The 7,071-nt window shown below is 44.7% G+C and overlaps 1 long non-coding RNA gene across 1 annotated transcript; it reads right to left on the reverse strand.

Moving 5' to 3' along the window:
* Positions 1–1,663: 1,663 nt before the first annotated feature.
* LOC123188269 (uncharacterized) lies at positions 1,664–3,469 on the reverse strand. Its single transcript, XR_006494469.1, has 2 exons — positions 3,040–3,469; positions 1,664–2,220 (listed from the first exon to the last, which is right to left on the reverse strand). It is a non-coding gene; the product is annotated as an uncharacterized lncRNA (long non-coding RNA).
* Positions 3,470–7,071: the final 3,602 nt, after the last annotated feature.

Raw genomic sequence — 7,071 nt, forward strand, 5'->3', positions numbered from 1 at the left:
AGGATGGTTGATGATGACGACGGCGATGAATCCCCCTCTCCGGAGCCCCGAATGGACTCCAGATCAGCCCTCCCGAGAGGTTTTAGGGCTTGGCGGCGGCTCCGTATCATAAAACGCGATGAATCCTTCTCTCTGATTTTTTCTCCCCGAAAACAAATATATAGAGTTGGAGTTGAGGTCGAACGAGCTCCAGGGGGCCCATGAGGTAGGGGCGCGCCCCCACCCTCGTGGCTAGGGTGTGGGCCCCCTGGTCTTCATCTTTTGCAAGGATTTTTTATTATTTCCAAATAGACGTTCCATGAAGTTTCAGGTCATTCCGAGAACTTTTGTGTCGGCACATAAATAACACCATGGCAATTCTGCTGAAAACAGAGTCAGCGCGGGTTAGTTTCATTCAAATCATGCAAGTTAGAGTCCAAAACAAGGGCAAAAGTGTTTGGAAAAGTAGATATGACGGAGACGTATCAACTCCCCCAAGCTTAAACCTTTGCTTGTCCTCAAGCAATTCAGTTGACAAACTGAAAGTGATAAAGAGAAACTTTTACAAACTCTGTTTGCTTTTGTTGTTGTAAATATGTAAAGCCAACATTCAAGTTTTCAGCAAAGATTATAAACTAACCATATTCACAATAACGCTTAGGTCTCTTGTTTACTCATATCAATGGCATAATCAACTAGCGAGCAGTAATAATAAATCTCGGATGACAACACTTTCTCAAAACAATCATAATATGATATAACAAGATGGTATCTCGCTAGCCCTTTGTGAGACCACAAAACATAAATGCAGAACACCTTTAAAGATCAAGGACTGACTAGACATTGTAATTCATGGTAAAAGAGATCCAGTCAAGTCATACTCAATGTAAACTAATAGTAATGAATGCAAATGACAGTTGTGCTCTCCAACTGGTGCTTTTTAAAAAGAGGATGATGACTCAACATAAAAGTAAATAGATAGGCCCTTCGCAGAGGGAAACATGGATTTGTAGAGGTGCCAGAGCTCGGTTTTAAAATAGAGGTGAATAATATTTTGAGCGGTATACTTTCATTGTCAACATAACAACCAAGAGATGGCGATATCTTCCATGCTACACACATTATAGGCGGTTCCCAAATAGAATGGTAAAGTTTATACTCCTCCTCCACCAACAAGCATCAATCCATGGCTTGCTCGAAACAACGAGTGCCTCCAACTAACAAGAGTCCCAGGGGGAGTTTTGTTTGCAATTATTTTGATTTGATTTGCATAAAGCATGGGACTGGGCATCCCGGTGACTAGCCATTTTCTCATGAGTGAGGAGCGGAGTCCACTCCTCTTGAGAATAACCCGCCTAACATGGAAGATACAGACAGCCCTACTTGACACATGAGCTATTCGAGCATACAAAATAGGATATCTATTTGAAGGTTTAGAGTTTGGCACATACAAATTTAGTTGGAACGACAGGTAGGTATCGTATATAGGTAGGTATGGTGGACTCATATGGAATAACTTTGGGGTTTAAGGGATTGGATGCACAATAAGTATTCCCGCTTAGTACAGGTGAAGGCTAGAAAAAGACTGGGAAGCGACCAGCTAGAGAGTGACAACAGTCATTGTAAAAACCGTAAAATAAATAAATAAATAAATAGTAATAAAATTAGATAACGATAATTTCAATGGCGTTTCCAAAACATTAATTAAAATAATAGAAATAACTACACTTAATGATTATTTTTATTACAGCTAATAGCATTTAGTCATGCACAACAATTCTTCTCCAAACCTCCCTATATTTTATAGACCCTTGTCTCATTTCCTTCACACAAAGTAAATGCCAACTAATGGCCAGCCAAGCAAATTACACTTGTCCCTAGTACAACCCACAAGAGACACAAGTGGAGGCATGCATGCAAGACTAACCACGCATGCACGCCAGATGTAATGCCTCTTCAAACCGACATAGCTATTCACCCCACTATAAATAGGAGCCATCCTTTTCACTGTGGCCACACACAATCATCCGCTGGAGAAACCCCTCTGCCTTTTCACCTTGCCTTTTCACCTTCTGCCACACTGCTATCCTCCCCTGCTGTGAAGCTCTTTGGGTTGCATGCGCCACCAGGTACTAATCAAGTACCTTGTTGTGTTAGCCCTTTTTGCTTGCTTTCTTATCTATCTCCACCTCGGTTTGAATCAGTCCATAAGCATCTATTCACCTTGATCTATTTACCTTGCTGTAAAAAGAGAAACAATAGTTAGTGAAAAAAAACATAAACTAGATGGAGGAAAACAAAGACATTGCAGTTTTGTGATTCATGTGTAGCTGTAAAAGAAAATCTATGTGTGTGTTCATCTCTACCTTGTATTAGATCTGACATGCTAAGAATTAAATCTTAGAAATTACCCCATTATTAAGATTGCATGTGTAGCTTTGGGGCCAGACAATCTGTGTATGCTACTTGACCACTGTCATTTTCAGTAAACATTGGTTGGTTAATGTTCTGTTAAGAAATAAATCTCAAGATGGTATGTCTCACTTGCACATACCCTGTACCGGAAAATAACCCATTTAACTTTTGCACAAATGAAATCTTGCTAGAATATCTCACTCATTTTTTTCCGGTTTCCCTTAGTATAATTTGAGTCTATCAATGGTGCTGTTCACTTGGTTGTTTGTGGGGTTCAGAGAGGAGTGTGCGCGCACACACAGTAGGAATACTTAATTTGTGGCAGCACCTAACCATCACAAGCAATTAACTTGCCACCCATAGATTTGTAGTAAGCCTTTAACAGTGGGGATTCACTGGTTAATTCCTAGTTTTGAGCTTAATAAAAAGAATCATAGTAGTGCAGGGATAGCATAGTAGAGCCAAAAATAATGATAAACAATATGGAGCAAATCTGCAGACCACGTCCACACCACAAGAGTAAAGCTTGATTAATTCCTTGGTCTTGAGATTAACAAGAAGCATGGCAGTAAGGGGAGTCACGGCACAAACACTTGTAGTAGAAGCAAGAACACTGCACAGAGAGGAATTTGGACTGGCACTTACACTAGTAGCAGTAGACAAAGGCAAGCCGGGCGCTGGTAGAGGCCATGTTGCCGGAGCCGCGCCGGTGAAGCCGCTCGCACCTGACGGCCGTAGTTGCACGCCTCATGCGTGCAGCTCTGCTGGAGGAAGATGTAGGCATGGAGACGTCGTTGCCGCTGTAGCCGATGGCAAGCCCACCGGACCTGGATCAGGCGGCACTAGGATTGAGTGGTGGTGACGTTTTTGGCGGCGGCGGATCAAATAAATAGGGGGATATGGTAGAGGGAAACGAGGAGAATCTGTAGGTATCTGCCGTGTCGCCGGAGATGCCCGGACGGGACAGATCGAGGCGACGGCGGCCGTGTTCTGTTCTTAGGGGAGAGAGAGAGAGGTGAGTGGGCTGGTTCTGTTCGTGGGACAACGAGAAGTTAAGTAGTCTCTCTGGATAGAAACGGGCCTTAACCAGCGAAGTACTAGTAGTACAGTACTGGGCTACTGTTCTTTTTACTTATCATTTCTTTTACCACTCTCTGGACTGGATGACATACATGCATGCTACTCTGTTTTGGATGGCTTAATGCATTTTATCTTTCAATGGAACACTAGGACGTATCACCACTTAGTTAATTACGTGTGGCTTGCTCAACATGGCCGTGTTGCTGTATGTTAGATTTTTAATTAGGAAAATAAATAATAATATAAACACGTTCCTGAAATAATTATCAGGAGTCGATCTCGGACCCGTAGGAGCCACGTCTGGTGGTTCCGAGTTGATCGAAGCGCTACCCAGCAAGTCGTCATCTCCTTGACCATGTCTTGATAATTGTTTTCTGGGCTATGGGTCATTTCTAAAATTTTGCATAAGAATTAAAAATAAATATTTTTCATAAATGAAATGAGATTTGGATCAGGTGGATCCACTAATTTGGCAATTGGACCAAATCAGGTGAAGTATCTGTATTAAGTAGTTGTGACCCGGGCAGGGCTACATTATAAATAAATATTTGGTGGGTAGGGGAGCTTATGTTGGTGAAGGCAATCCGGATAGGGTTGGCTTGGATGGCGGGCTCCTTTACATAGGGTATCACATTAGGACACAACCAACGGGCGCTTACTTCAAAAGCGGCGCAAATCGTATTGACCATAGACCTGAAATGGGACGGGCTGAACCGACTACCCATGCCAAGTAGCTGCCTCTGCATGGGTGAGAAGGTGGTTGTAGCCGGGTAGGTACAGTCACCCTAGGGCGGGACCGCCGGTCAGGGGTCTCGACCCGCGGGCCTTTAGTAAGGCAAGGTGGAAAAGCAAAGGTAGTGTACGGGTTGGTTAAAGTTCTGGTTCCTTGGTCTAGTCGTGCGCACGGGTAGCGCATGGACGACTTGTACCATGTGATGCTATGGGAAAAGCAGTACACCTCTGATCAAAGTAAATGTGATATCACTCCCAGCTTCCGGGATTGGAAGTGCGTCGTGTGGGTTTTCCTCTAACACAGGATGTAAGATCCCACGTCGCTCTATCGCCGGTAGATTTTATGAATAAAATTTGGTTTTCAACAAAATGGGTTAAGGGAAAATATTTTTACCTACATAGTATTTTGAGATAATGGCTCGGTGGTGGTAGCCGTGGCCGACGAAGTTTTTCCTCTTGAAAAACTCATACATCCACTTTTCCCGGCGACTTGCGGAGTACGTATTTTATACGTACTCAGCTGCACTTATGTTGTTTTTCAGAGCAAGAGAGTTATGAGAACTCCGAGGCGATAGAGAATGGTACTTATGATGAGTCTGGTCATTTTAACGACTTCGGTTATACTGAAGTGGAGTATGATTATGAGGAAGTCGACAATCAAGGCTATGAAGAGTAGATGCCCTTCATGGTTGGTTGAAAAGGCTCGTACTAGAGGCAGGTGACGATCTATCGTCATGGCCGCTTAGGCTTAGTCGACACTTGAGGTGTCTATGTAATAAAAGCTTGCCTACTCATGGCAGCCGCTCCGTCTTGTACATGATACTGTTCTCCTTAACTGATCTTGGCGCAACTCTAAAGTGACGGCTTCCATTACGCCTGGCTCTGTTGGACGTAACGGGGCGTCACAGAAGAGATGGTATTAGAGCAACATTAAGGAAACAGTCACGTACTTGATTAGAAACCATCTGAGCCCTAGGAAAGATAGGTTCCCTCCTTACCTAAAATAAACTAAAAGTTTTCTTTAAAAAAATGACTCAAGTCAAGTGAAGATTAAATAATTTAGACCACACAATTATGCAAGAAAAATGTGTTTATTTATTTATTTACTGTCCTTGGTAAAATTAATTTTACATTGTGTTATAACTAACTAAATTCTTAAATTGCTTAATGTAGGATGACGAGTGGTAGGATGTTTGGTATGGATGCTGAGTATGGTGGTTTTGCTATGTTCTTGGTTGAGCTTCTTGGTCTTCTGGGTGTGTTGATTGCACCGTACTACACAGTGTTTCATGACCCGTGTTCCACGGGGTACTTAGTCACAGTGCACATTCCTGAGAGCTTAGATGTCCCTTCTAGGTACAGTGTTGCATGTTACGACTTTGTTTCAGCACTTCAGGGTGCGGCACGGGATGCCGCTTTACACCTTTTCCACGCCTACCACCCTCTCCTTCAGTACGTGGGCAGAGGCGAGTGGCCTCATCAGCTAGAGGATGCAGGGAGTTCGTCTACACCTATGCCCATTGTCGCTCCTTCGCCTTTTGCGTCCACTTCCACTTTCCCTCCACTTTCACCACGTCCTCCTGTTTTACCTCCCACATTTTTACCACCACCAGCTTCGACTGCCGCTCGTCCACCTCTTTACCCGACAATCCCACCCGCTCGTGCAGACCACCCAGCTCCTAGAGTTATCAGGGGTTCCTCCTCTCGTGCATCATCGCGTCCCTCCACACTGTACGAGCGTCCACCTGCACCTCAGCTTGTTCAGGACCTATTAGATCAGGTTGACACTGTTCAGAGGCGCTGTTCCTAGCTTGAGCGGGCGAACAGTGAGATGTCCACTGTGTTGAGGGACTACACCCATCCGTGTATGGCCCTCAACCCTCTTCAGATCAACAGCTCACCTTCCGCCTCTCCAGGCCGGGTAGGGTACCCGATTGACTAGGAGTCTCTTGTCGCCGTCGAGCCTTCCTCTCAAGTTGCTCCTACTCTGAGTTCCATTGTAGTCCCACCACATCCAGAGCACACTCCCCACACTCCACCAGGTTCTCCAGCTACCGACCCTGCTCCACCTTCTCCCGATGGCACCCCCGACTTTTCAGTGATTGGCGTCACTTACTCAGAGCTTCTAGCACTTGACTCCCGCCAGGTGTCTTCTCGGCCCCTGAAGTACCTTCGTGTCGCTTCCGACGTCACACCCTCTGAGCACACTTCCTCTGAGTACCCTCTTAGCACCATCAGCGCACCCGAGTCTGACGCTGCTGCACCGAGTGTGTCTCTACCTGCACCGACTTCTTCCCTCGACCCTGACTTGCTCCTCACCGTTTCACCTAGTCCTCTTGTCAGGGAGGATTGACGTGCTACTACTAGTAGTAGTTAGTATTCTGGCAAGATTGTAGCATCATAGCTACACCTCCCAGAGTTGGTTCCGCCACTTATTAGATGTTTAGGCAGATGCATGGAGGCTGTCCTTTTGGATTCTGTACATATCTGGAAAGGTCTTGGTAGCCGTAGCTACCCTTCCAGAGTTTGCACAGCCGTAGTTAGCCAGACTAGTTCTGACAGACAGATAGGTCGGCAGGTATACTTTTGTTCTAGGTACATGTGTAGATAGTCATGGTAGCTTGATGATGTGCAACAGAGTCATGTGTGGTGTTGTTGCTATGATATGTGATGTATCCATGTGGACTGGTGGACTTATGGATGTACTGATATTCTATTACTAGATGGTCTCGTGTGATGCATATGCCATGCCTCTATATTCATTTTAAATTCTGGTTCTTTTTATGCTCCTTGCTCTGAATGATGGAATACTGTATGTGATGTTGTTGCCACATTGTTGCCAATGTCTCATAATGGCGTCTGATG

Source organism: Triticum aestivum, chromosome 2A, assembly GCF_018294505.1.
Source record: "Triticum aestivum cultivar Chinese Spring chromosome 2A, IWGSC CS RefSeq v2.1, whole genome shotgun sequence".
NCBI lineage: Eukaryota > Viridiplantae > Streptophyta > Magnoliopsida > Poales > Poaceae > Triticum > Triticum aestivum.